At 48.6% G+C, this 23,043-nt stretch overlaps 1 non-coding gene across 1 annotated transcript; it reads left to right on the forward strand.

Moving 5' to 3' along the window:
• The first annotated feature begins 22,645 nt into the window (after positions 1 to 22,645).
• On the forward strand, positions 22,646 to 22,718 carry Trnaa-agc (transfer RNA alanine (anticodon AGC)). Its single transcript has one exon. It is a non-coding gene; the product is annotated as a tRNA-Ala (tRNA).
• Positions 22,719 to 23,043: the final 325 nt, after the last annotated feature.

Raw genomic sequence — 23,043 nt, forward strand, 5'->3', positions numbered from 1 at the left:
AATTGGTTAGGAACCAAAATGCAATTCAACACGTATTAATTAACTCAAAATCGACGATTTGTAAAATCAAATAAATACATGCTGTATGCGTATAACCACCAATAACATCGTCGTGCAAAAGGAGTTTTTTTTTAATGTAAATTCATTCCTTCACTTGCACGAAACGCTAACTTGCAATGACGCGAACAAACAACCATCAACATAAAGTGAACGCTGCCACTACGATAGTGCATCTACAGCCTCTCCTATCCTATTGGAATGAAACAAATTAATGAACATTATTTTCCCACCATCACAAACAGTACAAGCGGCCCTATCATGGGGTGATGAAAGGGGTTGTACTGTGCCTTCACCTGTGCGAAGCCGTGTTCATCCAATTAAATCAAGAGAGGGCACTATTACACACTACTACTACCGTTCACAAATCCCTCCCCGGGCTGCAGTGCAATAACAGAAAAACACCCATCGATAACGCAATCATCGGTATTTTGGAATTGCTACAGCTTCCGCAGTAGAAGCCTCTCTTGTGCGGTGCATTTTTCACATCCCCTTTCTCCCAACCATTGCATTGCACAGTGCATCACAATGCGTAGGAAATGCAACCGAGGGAAAGGAGAAAGAAAACAAAGTCAAATATACAGCCGCTATCAGGCAAGTTGGCAAGTGGGAGCGCGTATCAAAATGCACTCCACCGGTCGCGCGAGTGTGTGTGTGCATCGAAATCAATGGAAGGAAGTGCCTAAATTTATTGATCCGCTTTGTTCGCGCTGTCAGCGTTGTTGCGTTGTTTGGTGAGAGTACGCGCGCGGGTTTTGCAAATTTAATTTAAATTCCATTCCACGTGTTCGCGCACCCTAGGGGGTAGGAAATCCGGCAAGGACGGGGAGATACAGTGCCACACTGTAACGAACGAAACCAACCTATACCCTTGCTTATTGTAGCAAAATGTCAACGCGCTGGTAGGAAAAATCGGAGTTTCTTTCGAGCGTCCCATCCCCGGGAACGATAAAGTACCATCGGCTTGGTGCGCATAACACCAGCCGCCCCGCCCCAGTGCGAAGAGTGTGAGAAAAAGGATCTTCACTTGCAAATGGCGGTGTAACACACTTCGGTGGATGTAAGCAACTCTCCAAGGCGCGCGTATCCATTTGTCGCACGTTTTGGGTAAATGGGAAAGGTTGCAAAATCGAACAAAGATCACACGGCGAGGTGCAATGCGTTAAGGTTTCCTTTTGAGTCTCATATCCATTCAGTAAGGGATAGATAGGGTGGGGGAGAGAAAGAAGAAGACCATTATCATTCTTTCTGTGAAGCAAAGCGCCTTAACACATACTGCAGTCGATGCGAATCCCCCGGGCGACCCAATCGGTGCACTTGATCGAAGAAGCTAAGCCCGTGGCGGTGGTGGTGTTGGGTTTGCTGTGGTGTGCCGTTAGGTGCAGTTGCGTTGCGTGGCAGATTGTAGCGGATGGGATGCGCATCCATGCTGTTTGTTCGGTGCGGGCGGATGGTGAGGATGGTTGTGGCATTGGGGAAAATGCGCGGTCTCGTTAGTCACAAAGAAATAGTGCATTACATGTGCGATAATTCTTAACGACTTTGCCGATTCTCCCTCCGCCCAGTGGGTACGGTACGATGTTGCAATTACGCTAGCGGAAGAAGGTGAAAGGATATTACCAGGTGTGTGTGTATGTGTGTAAGTTTGCTTAGGCAAGCTGCAGTGTATTGGGAATCGATTAAAAATATCTTTCATTTGAAGTACAAAAAGAGTTTGCAATCTGATTCTAATTGCATTGGTTTACCTTTGTGCATATGTATGACAAAGTTTAGAGCTTCAACATCATCATCGTCATACGGAATCACGCGTTGAATGTTTTTTTTTTTGTACTGCCATGAAAAGGATGAAACTCTGTTGAAAATCATGTTTTACATTGCAGCTCAAGTATTATTTTATTTTAAGTACAATGATCGTTAAGAAAAAATGTCCAATATTATCCTTTGATATCCTAATACTTAAAACCTTTCAATGCTGGAAAAATGGTTTATATTTACATTCTACCATAATTGGTTGTACATTGAATTGCATATAAATTTCGTTGAACTACACTGTTTTTCTGCGGCCTCTTGGTGGATTATGCTGCAAACATTCCCGCTCCACAACACTGCAACAAACTAAACTAAACGACGAGCTTGCTCCCCATAAAATGCACCGCAACTCAAACGGCATCTTAAAGACACACTGTTCATGTTCATATTATCCAACAGCTCTACATAAATGCACGTGCATCCTACCAGTAGTCTCCCAGCTGTTCCCCCGATCAGAGTAAATAGCGCGCTTGTTCTACAATAATTCCATTTTAATATTGTCAATCGTAAAAGAATTGATCCTGGCCTCAACCGCCTCACATCCCCTGAACTCGTGGTGGGGCTCGTCGCTCGTCACTGGTTTGCCTTTGCAAAATGTGCTTTTAATTCTAGCACAGTGCCCCTCGCCACTCGTTTCTGCAGTGCGAGGCCATGTTCTTGTAGATTGTAGCAAAAGGAACGGTGACTTGTCTTGGCTGCACTTTTAATGGTTCTGTAACGCTTCTCAGTCTTCGGGCACATAATCTCATTACCTCGCTTTGTGCGACAGGGTGGTAGATGCATTCCTGCATTCGCTATCGCTCCTTCTCTTTCTCTCTCTCTCTCTCTCTCTCACACACACACACACTCACAAATAGTTGCACTTACTCCAGTGCAAGGTGGCGGCACCCATGCCCTTGACGGAAACCGTTTTGCCGACACCGAAATGATCGAGTACCCGTGAGGGGGAATGGGGTACCCTAGATGTGATTGTTGGTCGACGACCATGTCACGGGACGTAAGCTTTAGCAAATGAGAATAAATGAACCCAAGGGTCTTCTCGGTAAAAACGAAGGAGAGCACCTATTCGCCCGCCCATGAGCTCCCGCTGTGCGCAGGAGCTGCTGCAATCAGCTTGGCAGCTTCTAGCCGATCGTCTGCCAATGGTTTTCCACAAGTCCTGCCAGGGGTGGCCCTTCGGTAGGAGATTCGTCCGCTCGGTTGCCTGTCAGTGCAAATAAATATCATTATTACTTGCAGCCCTTGGTTGCTACGCGCGAAACCCAGCGTCACCGCTCTAAAACCTATGCTAATTAAGAGACAACATGACGATGCGCGCTGCTGCACCACTACCCGGCAGTTGCTCATTTAGTGTAGGCCCCCAGGTTCAGGTTCCCCGGCGGTCCGTCCGGGTGTCACTTTACACTCTGGCCAATGGGTTGCCGTTGCCTCACGTTTTGATCCCTTTCCACTTGGGTCGTGCCATCAAAGCTGCTCAGCTTATTTCAAATTAAACGAAATCAATCACCCGGTCAACCAACCGAACGGGAGTTGTTCGCTGTCGTACGGCATGATGTGCCGACGGGGACGCTTTTTAATGATGCCGCGCAGCACTCACGAACGTTCGCCGGCTACCTAGTGACTAATTATTTCAACAATGTTAGCCCAACTTCCCGGTGCGGTGTCCCCGAACTGGCTAGAACAATCGAACACAATTCCAACTTACATCTTTTCGTGGGGTCTCTTTTGCCCTTGCCGTGCATGCAATTCTTTCGGTCGCTTCCTTTACCTTACTGCCTGCATTCTGGTGGATCTGTGGGGGGATCCTTCCCGGCGTGTTAGCGGTGCCTTCGCCAGTCCGAGATAATCAGAAAACAATAACGAATCCGTCCGCGAATCACGATTTCGCCTGACGACAGTGCTTTGTTTTAATTAAACGAAACATGCTTCCGCCGACCCGTGCGGCGTGCGGCGGTGACACGGCGCCCACATTCCGTGGGTGGTCGTGCAAGTAGCGACTGGGGGAGCTGGAACGGAATTGAGCATTTGGCAATGTTTGGCGCGTTTCCTTCAAATACATCTTTCGCTGGGGTGAATGCTAAAACCTTCTTCCCCCATCGGTAAAGGGGATGAAGTAAAAGAAGTGCACGTTGGTGCAGCTTTTGCACAAATTAGTAAACTGATCTGCAAACGGATGCGACTAAGGCGAACGACTTCTGGGGAGACTGCAGCAGCCTGCAGTGGCATGTACAACGGTGCATTTAATCCGATCCGATGAGCAATTACAAATCCTCCCGCTCGCGAAACAAGCAGACGCTGATGATGATGCTGTGCAATTGTAAATTATGAACGCTCTCTCACACACAAACACCACACGGCTTGTAGTATTGGATATCAGTAATGTAATGTTTCGCCCCCCCCACAAGGGGGATTTTTTAACTCCCAGTCCTCGCGCTTCCAGGACCGCCGAGTAGCTGGCCGTGTGAATGCATCGCCACACCGATAAGATGTCCGGCCGTAGATAAAATGTGCAGAGAATAGCTCAATAAATCATGCCCCCATACGACATGACGGGTACATATTTATAAGCCGGCGGTTGGCCTAGCCGTGTGCGCATCCTGTGTGGCTCCACAGGAACCCGTGGCAGGTCGGCATGAATGATCATCCAGCGAGCGAGTCGGCAAAATCAGTGCGGGATCCTCATCAACCGAAAATGTGAAGCATGAAGCCTAGGCTAGGCGAGTTGAGGAGTACATGCACGTGTGTGTGTGTGTGTGTGTGTGCGGTGGCTGAAACATTCTCAAGTTACGCGGTGAAGGTTGACGGGTACGTACGTAGTCGCTCCAACCTTCACGTACTCCGTAACCTGTGATTGTGACCAGTCAGAAGCTAGAACACGCGCAGGAAAGCTGAGACACTCCGCTGCGTCGGCACAGCATGGGGCAGCGGAGAGAGAGAGAGAGCGAGGACTTGGAATCTGCTCCGGAAGCCCCGATCGAACATGCTAAAAATGCCCGCCCCAACAACGGAGACGCATCGCACGGGATCCGGCTCTGGTGGGAAGTTTATTAACTTCGATTACCGGGTGAGCGCAACCCAAGTGTGCACAGTGCGGATTGCTGGACCGTCGTGAAATCCAATCGTCGTCGTCATCGTTGTGGTCGTCGTCCGGGCAACCGTCGTCCGGCTAATGACTGTGCCACTGGTTGTGGTGCCTTCTCCAAACACTTCTCCGTGTGGGTCGCCTCCAGTGGACCAGAGCTCCAAACACACACCGGGAAGAACACGCCGGGAATGCAGGTACGCAGGGAATGGCACAACAAGAAACAAAACATCCTTCGGTGCTACACACACAGAAACAGACCATGGTGCCATGGTGTATTGGACAGAGGTGGACGAAGCTAGAGGAAACATTGAAATCAAAGTGTAGTGCTCTACGATAAGAATGTACGATCCAATTTAGCTCGACCGCGGGAGCCGTTTGGGGAGCGTTGCCAGTGTGGAACGAGCTACACGAGGTCCGGTAAGCTAATACGACCAGGCAGACGATGCGCTTGCAAACCACACTCCCGGTGTGCGGTGGACGTGCACTTCCTAAATGGATATGTTAATTTAAGTGTTTGGGGTCCGGCTTGCAGCGTGTTAATGGGTGCGCGTCTAGGCATTCCCGCCTGTGTTCCCTGGGGGGTGTCTTAAGCGGGTTGTCAATTGCCGGTTTAGAAAAAGTGTTCACCATAAATCGGTGTAATGTTTCGGTCAATAGCATCCTACAGCTGGAATGGAATGGCACAGGGAGCTTTATTTATTTTATGGTAAAGATGTGGCTTAATTAAAGATAACAGTTGAAGAGTATCAATCGTAGTGAACCAATTGGAGGAGTAGTTGTTTACGAAGTGATATATGAAATCAATTATTTTTCATTCAAGTCTCGTGAACCGTTATTTTGATTTAGGATTGATGAAATAATGTAATGTTTCCTATCATTATTTTCATATTATTCACTTGTAACGACACGGGCATGAGGTCCTCGAATAGCGTCGTACCATGCGTGGTGATCTTGTACACAATAGATCCAGAGTTCAATCCTTATCTACGATCGATATTTGCCCTAGCAAAGACTATCCTTTGGTTTATATGTTGGAAGTGGAAAGTACAAATTCATTTGTTATATTTGGTTTATTACATCACATCAAATCAAAATATTTGTGTGACAATCGCCAAAAAAAACCTTCAATGAAGTAAATGCAATCGAGTTGATTGGCATTGCCTGAAGCTGTAAATGCAATACATTTCATTTACCTTTCACATTTTCTCACAAAAAAAGAACAAAAAAAAAACGAGCAAGCAAATTATCTAATTGACTGTTTTCGAACGTGTGCGCTGAAGATTCGCTACAAAAGCCAATGAGAACCGTTCAAAACCGTGGGCCAATATTCTTTCCGCTCTCTTTTTATAGCCCACTAATAGCCTGCAACGGAACCACCGAACCCTCGCCATCCTCCACAAACCATTCGCCGGGCGCTAGTTTGAAACACAACTAATGAAGTTTTGCTCGATGACTTTATCCGTGCAATTTGTCAACGCAGCGCAATAAAAAGCGCTGACCGCATATTGGTCGCCAGTGTGCACTGGCAAATCGTTAGAGTCCAATAAAAATAATTAATCAAACATTCCATACGTTCCCCGAGCGCGAGAGGTTCCGGCACGATTCGCCAGCAAGTCGGCCGCTTCCATTTATCAGCTTCAGCCCCGGCAAGGGACCGACATCGCTGGCCTTTGAATCGCACCACGCGTTCCTCCAGAATGGGGGAAACTTAGCGAGGAAGGAGAGAGCATCATTACTGGAAGGTGCAGCAGCAGCAGCAGCAACAGCAGTGGCAGACTGCGGGAAGATTCTTTCCTGTTTTTGTTGCTGTTTTTCGTCCCCCCTCTCTCTCCCTGCTCTCACACAGTATCAAAGCTGAGCTTTCATGCTTCGCCGTCCGCCCACCCGCCTAGGAAGGCTGCTCAGCTCCACCAGCAACCGTGTCCTGCTCCGACGCTCCTTCTGGACAAAAGCTGACCGTCAGCAGAAGAGCAAATCAGTGCTGAACGAGCAGAGGAAACGTAAAAAAAAGGTTGCTGCAGTTATAAAAAAAAAAGCAGGAAACAACATACAAACTGTAAAACCCTCCCGGGAAAGTCGTGGGTTTTGGTTGTTGCAGCACGAGTAGCAAGCAACGAGGACACTCGGACACACACCCCACACACATTCGGAACGATGTACCGATTGGGCACCCGATTGGACGACAAAATGCAACCGACCATTTCTGCAAACAATTTGTCAGACGGTGACTCGCTGCTCACGAAATTCCCCGGCCGTCCATCCCGCCCAACGACTCCATCCTCGCCAGTTGCCAGAGGGACAGGAGGGAATGCTTCCACAGTGCGACACAGTACCCGAAAATGTCATCCACCGAAGCAAACTGCAGCCTGAGTTTTCTTCAATTACCGCCTCGCAGCAGCAGCAGCAGCAGTACCGGGAGATGAAGACAAGATGAATAAGCAAACGAAACCAAAACAGACACACACACAAAAAAAAACCCATCTCTCCAAAGCTAAACCAAAACAAACAGACACAACAGACCGCAGAACGCAACGAAGGAGATGGGCGATGGGCTCCGTTCCTGGACCGTTTTTTTCTCTCGTGTCGTAATCTTTATCGCGCTCCAATCGTTGACGACCGGTTGTTAACTGTTTTGGGTCAAGGTGAAGAAACCGGGAGACGGGTTGCCGGGTGGACTGGACTGGGCTGGAGAAAACCGTGTGGGCACGACGATGGTCGATCATTTAAACCCAAACATGATCGTTAAAAATGAATTCGTGGATGTTGCACAACTTCCTCCTCCTTGCGCTGGTGCGGTTGCTCGGTTCCAGTAAGGCACGCTCGAACCAATCAAGTAATGTGCTTGCACTGGAACAGAATCGATGTTTCGCCGATTGTTCTGACTGATTGCAGTTCACACCGATCCTCCTTGAGGTAGAGTCATAGTTTGGAAATTTATTTTTTTGTATTATATTATTTTATTGAAGAAGGACTCTTGATGGATGTTGAAAATTGCAAAAGTGCTTAAACATCTTGTTCCACAATTAGATAGATTTTATTTCTTAATTTGTAAAATATTCTCAAGCCAAGCCAATAAATCTTCAATTGTGTATCTTCGTAACTTGCAAAAACAAGCCATTGTTACATGGAAAGCATACCGCTTCCTTTGCCCCCAACCATCATCAGACTGCATCGTGCTGTTCCAAAGCCACCGCCCAACGACCAACAAGTACCGGATAAAAATAGGAATAATTACCGTGTGCCTTGTACCGATTCCTCAGTCTGCATCCTAGGCATTGTTCCTAAACAATGCAGCTGATTAATTGCGCTGCAAATTCTTCTCCCAGCTGCTCCGAAGCAAGAAAAGCAATTCCTTGATAAACACAGCACCCCTGAATGCACCCGGGAAGACATTGGAAGGAACTGTACAGGCCACCAGCCACACACACACCGCCCAAATGAAGACGGGCGAGCTGCTGAAGAAGTTCTCGCTTGTCCACAGGCGCAAGTCCAGCCCGTGGACCGTGCCTCGCCCTATCAGTGCGATTGCATCGCAAAACGGAAACCAAAAACAAGCAACCAACGCTGGCCACCGTACACTGTGTGTACCATCTGCACCGACAAACCGCCGCCTTGCCCAACGATGCCGATGTCCGTTGTCCGGGCTGGGAGTGGAATTATGTTGAGTAAATATCCACGATTTAGCGATTAATCATGACGAGACATATAGACTGTCCGTTTCGGTGACACATTATCGTTTACAAGGGGACGATCCAGAAGGAGAAGACTCGGCCTGCGCCATGACCGCCTCTCTCCCAAGCAACGCTGATGCAACGCGCAGCAATCGGTGGCAAGACTTCCCAGTCGAGTGGGGCTGAGTCAGGATTTCGGGAACTTTGCTGGAATGCTCGCACCATCCCACACAAAAACAATTCGTCTTGTGTGGATGCCAGCGGTGTAGAGCCTTGCGTCCGTGAAGCTGCCAGTCACCAGTTTGTACGGCACTAAATTAAACACCGCAATCGAGAGAAAGGAAAGCTGCGCAATGTTTCTTTGTCACACAAAAAGGGTGCACACGAAAGTTTTAGAACAAAGCATAGGAAGGCACAAACCGCACCACGCTTCAAAACGGCATCGAACCAGTACATCCCGAGTGAAGCGACATAACGAAACATCCCATTTAAAGGTGCGCTGAGGTTCTCCCCCGGACGAATCTTCGGTCGCCCTATCCGGGTGTTCAATCGCACCAGAGGAAGAGGAGAAGGTTCGCGTTGACATTTGTACAGGAACCATGTTGTACCTGGTAGCGAATAAGTTAACTGGGAGAAGAATGTCCAGAACGGGTGGAATTGTCCGTCCCTGGCTCCCGGAAGCATCCGTTCTGTAATGGTTGGTTGATATAATGCCACAAACCATTCGTTGCTGTCGTCGTTACTGGAATTGGAAGACACACTTTCGGAAGAGATCCTAGCGTGCGCCCGCTCGCTCGCTCGCGCAGAGAAATGAGTGATTTGTTTCTTCGTTGTTTTTTTTTTTTTACTTTTCATTTTCTCTGCTGCATCTTCTGCTAAACCCGTTGCCGATGCTTCTGCGTCCTCCATTTGGGTAGCTGGTCCTGTCCAGCACACTGGGTAAGATCTTTTATCGAGACGACCTTTTGCGACCTGCAATGCGCGCTGGCCGCAATGATTCGATTGACCCGCACGGGCAGTGGGAAGTACCCTTCCCTTCACTCGGAAGAGCTTTGTCTTGGCTATCTTGGGACTTTGGTTTTTAATTAATTCCAAAACCGTTCATGTCCAAGGAGCATTGCGGTGGAGGGGATTGCATTGCTTGTAGTTTTGTACACTTCGCTCAAGATGGCGCGATGTGTCCAGCAACGAATCCTCTCCTGCGGGTAAGTCAACTAAGATCACTGCTCCTCCTCCTGCTGCATCATTCTTGGTGAGATGTTGTACCATTTATGTATTTGTTTTTATTCACATTGGTGCAGCAAGGTAAAGTAAATGCTTGTACAAAAAAACACTCACTATTCATGATAAGTATCTAACAGTGTTATGATAATGACCTATCTTCACCATCACCGACCGACCGGAAGAGTTTCACGGCTTGTTTTTTTTCTAAATGTTTTCGTTTGCCTGTTACTGTCTGTAGTTCTCGTTGCTCCATTCACAGAGCACATGAGTGTTGTCTTATTTGCATAAAACTTTATCCAAAGGTTATTGCAGCCTTTTGCCGTGGGCACTCCACACCTCGCGCCACCCGTTTCGCTGGTACAAAACGATGCAATATTCGTCTCGGTATGCCTTCGTTCCGGAGCTCTCGGTCATTGGAATTCTACATTACAAGGCACGATCTCGCCTCGCTGCTGCTGAGGAGTTGAAGAGCAGCGTTTCTGCGAGTTGTTGAAGACATCAACAGCCCTTCCCTCCTCTCCCATCGCCCCGCCTGGGTGGCTCCAAATGTGGGCGGCTATGATGCACCCATTTTGTTTCTGACAGGACGAAAATTAAAGCTGAATTCACCGCACAGCGCGCCTCAATTTCAACGCCCTGCCACGCTGGGTGAAGATTTTCGCACTCTCCGCTTCCGCGTTGCCTTTCCTGTGCGGTTGTTCCCTTTTTCGGGTACGAATTTTGGGGTTGCTGCACGTCAGGATGCATCAACGCGCTGCCACCTGCCCGTCCCCTCCTTGACAGCAACATGAAATTGACCCCCGCGATGCACCCTGACCACGAGACACACTCTCGGTCTTGAAGGTTTGAGGTGCGATTATGTACCAACGCTCAACTGACAACCCATCAACGCCCGAACGCAAAGGCGGGTTTGTGTGTGTGCGTGATGACCGTAGCCTCCAGGGGGGCTTCCCGAAAGCCTCCAAAGCAACAGTCCAAAACGAGAAACCGCGACTAAAGCCGCGTGTGTTCTTCCCTTACCTACTCCCTCTTATTAAAGCACATCAGTTTTGAGAAGTTCAGTTTTGGAGCATTTTTTTCTCCCTTTGCACATGATAAGACCTGATCCTCCAATGGTTGGGGAGTGGGGAGTCTTTTCGGCTTACTGAACGGTTTTGGGATTATTTCATCAGCCTGTGTGTGTGTGTCTGTGTTTGTCCCTCATCAAACGGAACGATAAAATTAAACGCTTGCCTACGCCTCCAAAACGGCTTAAGGCGCGAGTCGAGTGCAGCCGCGGATGCGGCAGCCTCTCGTGTAATTGCATTTCAACAGCTGTCATCCGGATTGGATACCGGGCCCAGACGGCAGGCAATCCTTGTGCGTGTGTTTGTGTTTGACCGGGAGACGATCCTTTTTCGGGTGGGATTTTATTTTACCTTTTTGTGCGGTTTGCTCTTTCGGCCCCGGACTGAAGGCGTCGTCTCCCGGGCTGCGCTGATTGAAATGTTGGTCCGGCGCGATGCAGTTTGTACGCCGAGTCATCGTTCGTATAAGGCGATAAGCGTGAAATTTGCCGAACGTCCGGCAAAGTAATCTTCTTGCAGGATGATTCAATTATGGCAGTGGTTTCAGTGGCTTTGAAACGCAATAAAACGTTGACCCTCCCAGATTTTCGGGACAGTATAACAAATGAAATAAATTAAACTAGCGTTAATTTCTTTTCGAATATATATTTTTTTTAATTTAAGAGGTTTATAGCGAATAAATGTCACCGTATCGGTCGATCCTTTCATTAACCGGTTGACCTTATTCCCGAACCCATTCCAGTTGTGCCCGCTCGCTCGTAATGAGAGAAAACATTCTCAGCGTTGTTTTTCACAACCAACGAATGCCAAATTTGCCTTCTTTCCAAACCCTTTTCCCCGGACAAAGCGTCCACTAACTACATCTTGGTGGCTTAAGGGGGGAAAAAATGCGCCCACTCCACTGCTGCCAACGTTTCATGGCGATCGAAGAAAAGAACAGAAACTACAAAGAAAAACAAGAACCTCCAAAACCTCCGAGAAGATGAAATGAAGCAATTAAAAGTTTAATGCCAGACTATCGTCACTTTCACCGAGTGGACCGGGCGAACCTCCCCGGGAAGATAAACGGTTCGACTTTTCACCGTGCCACGTCTGCCGGGGCGCTGTTATCACTTCACTGCCATCCTAACGACCATTCGGACGGTCGTACGGTGCCCGGCGGCAAAACAGTTCTCCGAGCCCAGGCTATCACTTTCGTGCTGTGGCGCTCGCTCAGCACGTCCACGCCGTTCCAGCTCCTGGCAACTCCTCCAACGGCGACGGTCCTGCGGGATGATTCATTCTCAGCGCGGGCGCAAATAATTACTTTACGCTGTTAATTATGTATTCTGGACGCGGTGGCTCCGGCATGACCGGTGTAACCCCTTTCCCCGGGCAACGGCAACGGTGGAAATGTAATCTGTTTGCCCGAAGCACACGCCGCCGCCCTTGCGTCGGCCACCATTTCCGAGCGATTGTGCTAACGATTGATTTTTATTCATTGACTGTTTGATTTATGTTACCGGATCAACCTTTAGAGCTAGGTTCTTTTTTTTTTGTTGGGTCGTTGATTGGCTAGAGCAGCGGAACAAGAGCAGGGCGGGAACTAGCTTTAGAAATGAGGTTAGTTTGCCCAAGAGCAGCATCCCCAAGTACACCGCCATATAGAATTAAACGCACGCTCGAGAAATGTTAAATCATCTCACAAGTCAGCCCCCGTTTTCTGCAGTCATCCCGGCTTTGGAACGGTTCTTGGCTACTGTACTGATGTTTTTCTTGGAGGTTTCCTCCCTTGTTTCCACGCTACTCAAATCTATCGCTTGACGACACATGACTCCACTCATCAAATGCGACAAGCGAGAGCGATTTGATAGAGTCTCGCAAGTCGTAAATCTTTACTGCTGATGAGCAATCTTAACCGACTCCCGGAGTTTCGGCTGACACAAGCGGGTGCGCGAGCGCACAGCTGTTGTCTGTGGGAGTCTTTACTGAAGTGAAAAGAAATCGGGAAACGCTCCTTTCGCAGCAAAAGACAATCTTGCCCTGTAGCTTGTGCGTGATTCACGTTTGGACTCTAAAGCCGGGGCAGGGACATCAATCAAAACATCGCTGGAAGAGTCCGGAGTGCCTGGAATTCCAGCGAACCGATGCGAAAAATGTTCGGCAACCCTGTGTCGGTCATCGGATGGGGAGACTTTAATTGCTCGGCTCACCCAATGATCCGCGTCCGCGATGACAACCGATACGGCAAAACGATGAGACGATGGACGCTCAGCGCCCTGCACTGTCCGGCTGCCGGTGTAGCAGTAGGTTGATTGATTGGCATTTATTAAAGCGCCCCGCGGACAGATGGTTCGGCGGAGGGAGGAGGACCCTCTAGGTGGACGGGCCTTTTTTACTTGTGCTGCGGCCGTTTGCCTGTTGCGAAACTGTCGATCTGTGCTGGCCCGATCGCGATAGATTGTGCGAGAAAGTTGTACTGATTAGTGGAATTGGCCCCGGCCAAATCGTCGCGTTGTTTTAACGAGCTCCACCGAAGAGCCATTTGCATACGACATAATTGTTTTCATCGATAAATGCTGAAAACATAAAGCCCGGTTGATTATAATATTTCACGTTCACGTTTGTCCATACCATTGATTATCCAGAAGCTGGTTGAGATTAATATTTGTTGCTTTGTTTTTGAAGGTCCTTAGGCTTTTTGCGAGAAGACTGAGGCCTTCTCCCCACCAAGAGATCGGGTTAGCAAAGATGTGTGAAACAACATTCACACCGCCAAGCCAACAAACACGTGGCGTCGGATCAGGAGAGAGGTAAGCGAGCTGCCTTTTATGGAGCTGATGAAAGCATTCCCGTTTTTTGAATACACAGATCCATCAAGCGATGCGAAACTGTGCGCTCGTTCCCGCTGCTTCGAACTCACAATGTTGCTTTGAAATTTATTATATAAAATATTTCCATTCCGTACACCGACCTCTTCCGCCAAACACCATTCGTGTACCAATCGCAGCCACAATCGGAGAACGGGGAATTTTCTATCTTTAATTAGGCGCTATATTGTTGATCGATTATCGCAAAGCACACGATCTCGCAGGACTCACCGCCAACACCACCGTCACCCCGCCAAATGGTACCGCGATCGTGATGACAGGTATCTTTTCTGTTCCCTTCATTTCCATCGTTCATTCGCCACCATGGTTTGGTTGCTGGTGCTGGTGCCTCCCCTAGTCGCTTAATCTTTCAATCCGCATCGCCTTACGCCGATCACGGTGCACGATTCGGGTACGCGAGATCCGCGTGCTCCGTCCAATAGACCACAGGCCGCCCCTAGGAGTTGGCAGAAGGGGGATTGAGAGGGAAGGAGGAAAGCCTCAGCGAGTTGACAGTGTTACGAAAGCAATGCATTAAACATTATGCAAACCGGTATCGAACGGAAGGTGAAAGTGGTGGACCCTGGGGCAGTCGGAGCAAGTCTCCCTGGAAATGGCAGAACCGATCAACACCGTGCCTAAGGTGTTCCCATCTTTGCCATACAAAACCGTCGATTAATTGCTCGAAGCAGCAGTTGAACAATTCACTTTGTTGCCCTCACGCCTTTCGTAGTGCCATAATGCACGCGTAGCTCGTCGTTCGTTGAGGAATTCCTGACGTCGAAACGAACCAGGCAACCGTGTCAGATAGACAGAGGGTCTGAGGGATCTAAAACAAGGGAAAAAAGTAAAGATCATTATCATTCCATTTTGTCGTAATAGGCACTTTAGGAACAGCAGCAGTAGGAGGGTTCGTATTTGGACTCATCACTGTCTCCCTGTCGTTTGACGCACAACCTCGTAGGAGGAGAGAAACACCGATCAGCTATTTGAATTTGGAACTAATGATGCTTTTCCACCCGGACGGCTGGCCTGTGGTCAGTACATAGCCTCCCGTTCTTGTGCATCACGTGGACCCGTGTCTACTAATCTATCTCCCGGGCGTGAGGGAGGAGTGCTCATTTCCCCGTCGAGGTTTCCATTTCCATATCGGCCGCCTCCGGCTTCGCCACCGATTAATGGCACCATCAGCGCGGCCGCTGGCCGGGAATGACGTGACATATTTATTCCCCATCTTCCACGAACGGACACAGCAACGATAAACTGCTCCGTCGGTGCTCTCCCTTCTCGTGCGGCTAAACGTGAGGTCATCTCGGGAGGAGATTTATGAATTGGAACTGATAGCAACTTTCATTAGTCTTCATCAGGTTCATTAGGTGATTTGTTTTCCTCCATTTTCATCACACCGGGCGTGCGTTCGAATGTATTTGTGTGTGTGTCTGTGTGGGCATCATGCGAGAACTCGCCGGAGAATGTTGCGATGAAACAATTTCCAAACGCTTCACGCGGCTGGCTAATGACAGTGCTTTTCTACTACAGTCTGTTGGCTCCGGAGAGGTTTGGCGCTTGTTCTCCCGCTTTGGGTAACTGTTCATTTACATGTCGTCGCCGTCCTGGGCCGAAAGATGAAGCATTCGATAGTAATGATGGATCAGGTTCGGTGGCGTGTGGCTTTGGCGTGTTTAGTGGAGTGTGGATACCGTTTGTTTACCCTGCCTGATTGGGCATTGTGTTTGTGCTTTTAATCGTTTAGCAGCTCGATCATTGGGAATCGTGGCGCGGTGCACGGGGTGTCCGTAACGGGCCACCAAGAATTATGCGATTCGTTTCGAAGTTAGTCTGAGCGGGGGTGTTAAATAAAAAAAGAAGCATAAACACTTACACCCCCTGAACTGGAGACGTCCCCAAGACATCAACCAATAAACCATTGACATAAAAATAATTTTCACTCGATGAAAAAGGAGTTGATTGTGTGAATGCGCACTCTGGTGCAATCTTTCTGTCGGGTCGTTCTGTTGTGGGAGTGGGTTTTATCACCGGCAAGCAAATAAATCCACCAAATCCGTTCCCTTCCATCGTTAACCGCAACGATCGACCGCAGCCACAGACCTTCGCAGTCATCACAAAAGGCGCGCGCACTGCTTACCGGATGGCCGGATACCGCACCACACCAGAATGCGACATACGACAGCGATGGACATTTTAAGTGGTCGTATTTTTCTAGAAATAGTTTTCGCCATTCCACCTAGCTCGATTGTTTGTTTTTTTCTTTCTCTCCTTCCTTTTGATTCCCTTTATGTCCAGGGACAGGAAATTCAGACAATCGTGTGCTGCAAGTAGATTTCCCTTCCCGCCCGGAACTCGTAGAAAGGCTCGTAAAGGATAAGAGACTTTCACTCCGATACAAAACGCTCAATCTGAAGCCGTTGTTTACCAAGTGTGATGGTTTGCTGCTTGGAGCACCGAGCGGCTGGTAGGCGTTCGGTAGAGGAAAAAGCTAGCCCACACGGTACAACACCACGGTGTACAATCATGTACCATTAGGCCCGAAACAAACACGAACCCGTCTGTTGTAGCTGCTCGTACATTTAATTTAGTTATATTCCATTCTCTGCTCGCCTGCCTGCCCGTCATAAAACGATGTAACGTACTGCGCAAGGGATACTACCAGCACACACACACACACTGGCTACACAATCGACGGACTATTAACTAGTCTCTAGTGGTTTTTTTTTGCTGCAGGGAGTTGAACGACTCTGAAGAGAGCTTTTGCCAGTATTGTAGTGTCTAAATTGTTGGGGTTTGGTCTCTGGAAGATGTACCGGAACGTGAAGGAGTCACTTTCGAAAAGTGGGTTCGTTTGGAGATGTTTTGGTACATTGGGACATTGGGACATGATTCTTGAGCTTGTGTTCAGAGTGTCCAGGATCACTTGTTGATACGTTTGTGCAATGTTCTCTGAATGAGTGCCTTGCAAAGTTGATAGATGTGATGTATCAAACGTTAGCAATCCTATCTTGAATGTCTGTTGCCACCCGTTAAAACATCTGCCAGAAAATATTTATTTCCTTCCTATCGTCGTAAATCTTCTGGGGCTGGAAGCTGGAACCCGAAGCTGATACATCGCGCCCGGCCAACCAATCCATCCGATCCGGATCTCCCCATCATCAGCACAGATGATTCGTAAAATACAAGATAATTTGATAATTACGAAGCCCCCAAGCATAGCCGGCCGACTCTGATGTCATCGGGGATCGCTGTTTAGCTCGCGATCAGCTCATCACACATCGTACACACTCGCCGCGCTCGGACCACCCTTATTAATTATGCCAATCGACCGCTCCGTTTCCGACCGATTCTGCGGGCCGACCCGAGGAAACGACTCGGAGAACGATAAATTAAACCCAAAGGATGGCCTGCATGGGACCGAGGGAAAGAAAAGTAAATGTTTTGCATGTTTGTGCGGCTTGGCTTCGATCGGAATCGGGAATCGTTGCCCTCCCATAAACACCTAACCCGTTTCTTAAAATAAAATGAGCCATTTTCGACATGGCCAGTGCGGCGAGGTTAGACCTTTTTTTTTGTCGATCTGTCTAACGAGGAAGTTAAAACAAAATATAAAAAAAAAAAACAGAAAAAACAACCAGCATTCATCTCGCTGCTGGACGGAATGGTTTGAAAGGCGGGGTGGGTGGTATAGGGGAAGACATGCTGTTCCCATCTCCAGAGCCGACCGACCGACGGCGGGGTCCACAGCGTCAAGTGAGATAAATTCACACTAATTTAGACATCATCACTAGGACGGAATTAAGTTGTCAAGTTGTGTACCTCTCGGGTCGTTAGAACCTTGCATCTTGTTTTCCGTCCCCTTCTTACTGTTACGAGGTTTGTTACCTGTTTTTAATGTCTTTAGAGAAGTGTTCTTTTGGGAGCAGCAACGCTGTCCGGTGGCGCGTTATAGGCAGTGCTCGAGACACTTGTACAGTGTGTTTTTTCCTCCTCTGCGAGACATTTGAATTCTTAGAAGAAGCAAATTCGTATAATGGCATCACCCACCACACCAATTCAAAGAAGATTTGGTGAAACAAAACTTCCAAGCTTATGAGTGCACTAGTGGAGGGACCAACGCTTTCAAGCCTGTCAAGCCGGCGTACCGAAAGTAGCGCGCCCAAGAATGCTTCATAGCGCTTCAGCAATCATTTCCACGCAGCCATCCCGAATGCCTATTCGCCCATCGGCACCAGGAGTGGCCAGTTACCGTTCGCAGCATCTTTGGATGAAATAAAATTTTAATTGGATCACAGCCCCTGCTTACAACGCATCACACTTGGCGGTTTTTGTGTTAATGGTAAAGAACATTTCGTTCGTCACTTCCTTGCCCAGGCGAACAGACAAGATGAACTCCAGAACTCCGACCAGAGCCTTAAGATGCCTCTTGGGGATTGGGAATTTTTCGAACCCTCTAACACTGACCGCCACACTTACCATCCGGGCTGCACTGTTGTTTCCTAGGCAATGGGCTCGGTGTTGTCTTACGGACCTTTTGCTGGGTTGAGTGCAGCCCGGTGGTGTTCCAAGATCCGACACTAATTAATCTGCTTTCGCTTGATGATCTGGACAGCGGTGAGCAGCTCGAGAGGCCGTTTGGTGTGTGTATGTTGTGGAATAAATTTTATCTTCATTATTACTGTAAATACGATATCGGAGGCATGCGTTGCTTAGAGAGCTGTTTGTTTGCCCCGGCCCACGGAAGACAGGCAGGACGGTAAGCCTACTCCGGCTCCAACATCTAGGCAGCAGCCAATGGTCGAATAAATCAGTCACGTACTGGCAATCTTCCATACTGCATGCCAGATAACGATATCACGGTTCCGATAATTCCCGATAATGAGTTATCCCCTGATGCCGGTAAGCCCGACGAATTGGAAGCAAGAGAGGGGAAGCGAGGGAGGGAAAACTTTTGACCCTTAACGCCTCACGGGAATAACTGTACACGAAACGAATCGTTTTTAGGATACCCCGGGGGTGTTAGAGGGAGTGGACTACATTTGCAATCGAACCAGCGAGCTGGCAAAGTTCCGCACACACGTAGCACAAATTAAACACAGGAAACTCGTAATGCGTCTAATCAGCTTAGACATCGACGGGTTTGGGGCGAAAGTTACACCGAAGCGAAGGGATCCTAAAAGTTTGGCTAAAACAGTTATTAAACACGCATGATAGTGCACGCGCGCCCACTCACACATCGTTTGGATGCTAAATTATTGCTTGGAAATCCTGTTGCGATCGAAACCTCAACAGTGAAGAAGTCATTCCATTTCGTACCTGATTGGGAATATTTACGAGCAGACGCAACAAAAGGCAACAAAAGGTACCAAGCGATGTGTCGTCTGTCGGCTCATCAAATGCGCGTCACATCGGGAGATCGATTCTCCTCCAGCAGCAGCTCTCTATGGCCGGAATCGGGCGCACTCATTGAAGCCAATTTATTGCAGATGGTACTCGATATTAATACCATCCTGGGTGGAGGCAACACAAAAACACAGCACTAACCGAGAGCTTCAAGTCTCCAGAAGAATATCCTACCGTTTTTTTCGGTCCATCCGTGCTTGGCCCGTGTTGTTAGTTGCAGCACAAGAGATGGACTCGCTCCCGCTCGAAACACAGACGACTGCCGGCGGTGGCGGCAGTGCGCAAGTGTACAAAAGTAATGGCCTGTTTACAGCGATCCCACACCCGGTGCTTCGGCGACGCATTATTATCGCCCGCTCGGCTCGGCATGGTTGTTTTCGCGGCGACCATCTGGCCAACGGGTTGCGCTCTCTAGCCGTATAACCCTTTTGCTGCTGGCTTTCTTCGCTCGGAACCGGAACCGACGGCGGGACGGGCCCACACCCCGCAGTGGTTTTGGGGTACACGGGTCCCGGGGCTGTAACAGGCTGCAGGCTCGCTTCTTCGTTTTTATGGTACAACATAAAGGCTGATTATGTTTTGGGGACTGGAGGCAGAAGACGAGGCTCTGAGCGCATCCGGATGGGCACCCTGTGGCGGAGACCGACCACCATTACCTCGTGAAGTCGAGAACGAACCTGTGATGTGAGCCACAGGTTTGCTCATTTCCAGCTTGGTATGTGTATGTGTGTGTGTGTGTGTGTGTGTGTGTGTGTGTGTGTGTGTGTGTGTGTGTGTGTGTGAGTGGGTTCAGTCCCCCACCCACAGGGTCGTTTGTCGCCGTCATGTGAAGCTGGCAAAGAAAGGCAATTATTGTGGCACGCAAGAATTCATGGCTACACATGTGTTTGGTGGTGGACGTGTGGACCGCTTTACTGTAAGGACAGCACACCGGGTGTGCGAGCTCCAAAGTTGTTCTAACCATACTATTCGGCACACGTTATAGCATCCCACCGATATTACGGCTCAAGATGTTCACCACGTGCAGTTTGACCGAACATTGGGGATGTGGGTTAGAGTGTGTGTGTGTGTGTGCAATATGAAACTTTGTTCCGTTCTTTTCTCAGCTGGAAGATTGGTCCGTTTTTTGGGGGCAAAAGTTTAACAGGACCTAGAGCATGTTTCGGTTTTACTCTAATGCAAACAAAAGACTTTTCCCACCGGCACGCTCACACATTGTGTCATTTTCGGGACACCCTGGCGAAGAAACGGCACATTGTAAGCTATTAAATGGGCACGAAATACATCACACTTTCCTAGATTTCCTATCCCATTTCTGTTGCATGCGTCCTGCTAAGGGCAAGCATGCAACAATTTCCCGTTTGACCGTTTGCCCGTGGCCTAAGATCCCGTGACCGAACTGGGGGCGGACGGGGATCATACCTGAGCTGCGCACTCTGCGGGAATGCGGCTCCTAAATGGTGGTGGCGTATTTCCACCCCACCACAGCAGGGGTTACTATTTCGCACTTTTGAAGCTCGTTTCATTTTGTGCAGCAACAGCGTTGAGACGACGCTGGTGGCTTCTTCTTGTCGGAGCGGGGTTGGCGTTGCGAATCGCTTAAAGGTTGCAGCTACACACTAGTAGCTCGGTGGGGCCATGCGTCGTTACTGTACCATTCCCGACATGCGTCATAATTCATTTCGTATATTATGTCATTAGTTGAAATAAATAGCCATAAATTACACGTGCAATAATAAGCACGTTGATGCTGCTGCTGCTGCTGCTGCTGCGGGTGCGCTCAGCGATGGTACAGGGACAGAATGCATTTATGTCCTCCCTCCCTTTCTACGGTCCTGCAACTAAAGATGTACTAAAGTGTGTGCGGGTGGAGAAGAAGACAGACATGAAAAAAACCCGGTGCCAATGGTTCCACTGCCTGGCTTTTGTTTAATGTTGTGTGGATTTTATGTTTCCACGCCAGACGTGTCTGATGCTGCTGCTGCCTTGAACCCGCTATGATGACTGATAAAGTAAGGCTAAACTGACAAACAGCTAAACTAGCTGCTAGGAAGAACTGGAAGGGAAGCAACACTTACCACCACTTACCATCATCTCGTGATATTGAAGTCGTTTTTGAGTTAAGATCTTGCTGAAGTGCAATCGGACCAGAATGCGCTGGTCTTGCTTGGTTTGGCTTCACAAAACAATCGCTTCATAATTCATAATCCCGTCGAAAGCAACTCACCAAAACGGACACACTCACCCTTCGCTAAGACAGCCGCGTTATCCCAGGCACAAGCGAAAAGCGATAAATTATGACAAAGTAATAACATTTTTATTGTATCGGCACTCTTTTCCACTCGTCCGAATCTGGCCTGGGTTTGCTTTCCGTTTTCGGAGAGACGTTTCCTTTTTTTTTTTTGCTGAGGGTGCTCGGTAAAACACAGTTTCCGAAATGAATGATAAACCATCGAGCACAAATCGGGATGGCCTTCAGTCGGGGCCCGGAACTGCCGGTTGAGGTCTTCCCCGTGCCTCACTGTTACAGCCCACCACCACCTATCAATCAAAACCTCGAAGTTGTCACCAAAATCTACTAACGATTATTTATGAAGCCGAGCGCTCGGAACGTGGTCGTACTGATCCCGCACTTCCCCTTGGTATCCTGACGTACCCTCGGTGCTCCCTCCATTAGCTGGTTGATAAATAATGGAGAACACACTGTGGTCTTCTCGGTAACTCCAACAGATCCGGCTGATCCGGCACAGTCGCTTCCGAAACGCCAAAGCACGCGTTGTTGTTGCGCCTGTCAGCTTCACGTACGTGCGAGCGCCGTGAGCACACGGCGGGACAATTTTAGGCTTGATAAATGATTCGGAAGGATATCGGATTCCGGTGCGACAAAACCACCTCCCTGGGATGTTGGCAATGGTCGGATGAGTGAGGGATTTATCGGAATTGACTTCCAGGTCCAGCTTGGGGACGGCAGCGTGGTGGCTTTTCTGAGATCGAAAGCCCCAACAAATCAGATATTTTCTTAAGCGAGCTGATTTATCTAGCGCAGGCTAAGCAGAAACAGGCCGAAGTGTACTCGCTCTCTGATCGATGATGTATGGAACTGTTGGAGGACAACGGTGAGCACTGCTGCGGGCAATGATTCGCACTCCATCGTGTTAAAGACGAGTGTGTACGTGTGGCTGTGTATGGGTACATTCTTGCGGTTTGACCGAACGGCGATCGATCTTAACGACGGCGATCGGTTACAGCTTTCCAACCGGGCGTCCATTGCCCTTTCCCGCTCGGTGTCGCAGCGTTCGATTCTCCCACCCTTGATATCTCCTTCTGCGCGTTTGGGTGGGGCGCTGCTGCACCGTTACGCCTTGCAGTCTGTTATGGTGGGGTTAGCATAAAAATACGATCGATCGCGTTTCTAAAATGTAGGTCAGCTGGGTGGCTTTTGAAACGCTGGTGGACACCACAGTATCACCAGGGGGTGTAGCTCAGATGGTAGAGCGCTCGCTTAGCATGTGAGAGGTACCGGGATCGATACCCGGCATCTCCAAAAACTCTTTTTAAAGGATTTTTTTCGGAAGTACACTGTTCACGTTTTCAAAGGATAAACGATGTAAAAGACTTCACTCTCAGACTGATACGAAAATTACGGCTAAAGTTCCGAAGCAATGTGTGCAACTCTGTAATGGCAATCATGGTGCAAATATAGTCGCAAACTCATAAACAATCAATGAAATTAAGCTAAAATTACATTTAGCAATTTACCTGAATTACCTGCATTACCTCTTTCCGTTCTCATCTGTTATAAACATTCCAAATGGTGTCCATTGCATGGTTTCCTACCCCTGAAAAGCTCTCACCAATGGACAACTTTT

Source organism: Anopheles gambiae, chromosome 2 (genome assembly GCF_943734735.2).
Source record: "Anopheles gambiae chromosome 2, idAnoGambNW_F1_1, whole genome shotgun sequence".
NCBI classification, from domain to species: Eukaryota; Metazoa; Arthropoda; class Insecta; order Diptera; family Culicidae; genus Anopheles; species Anopheles gambiae.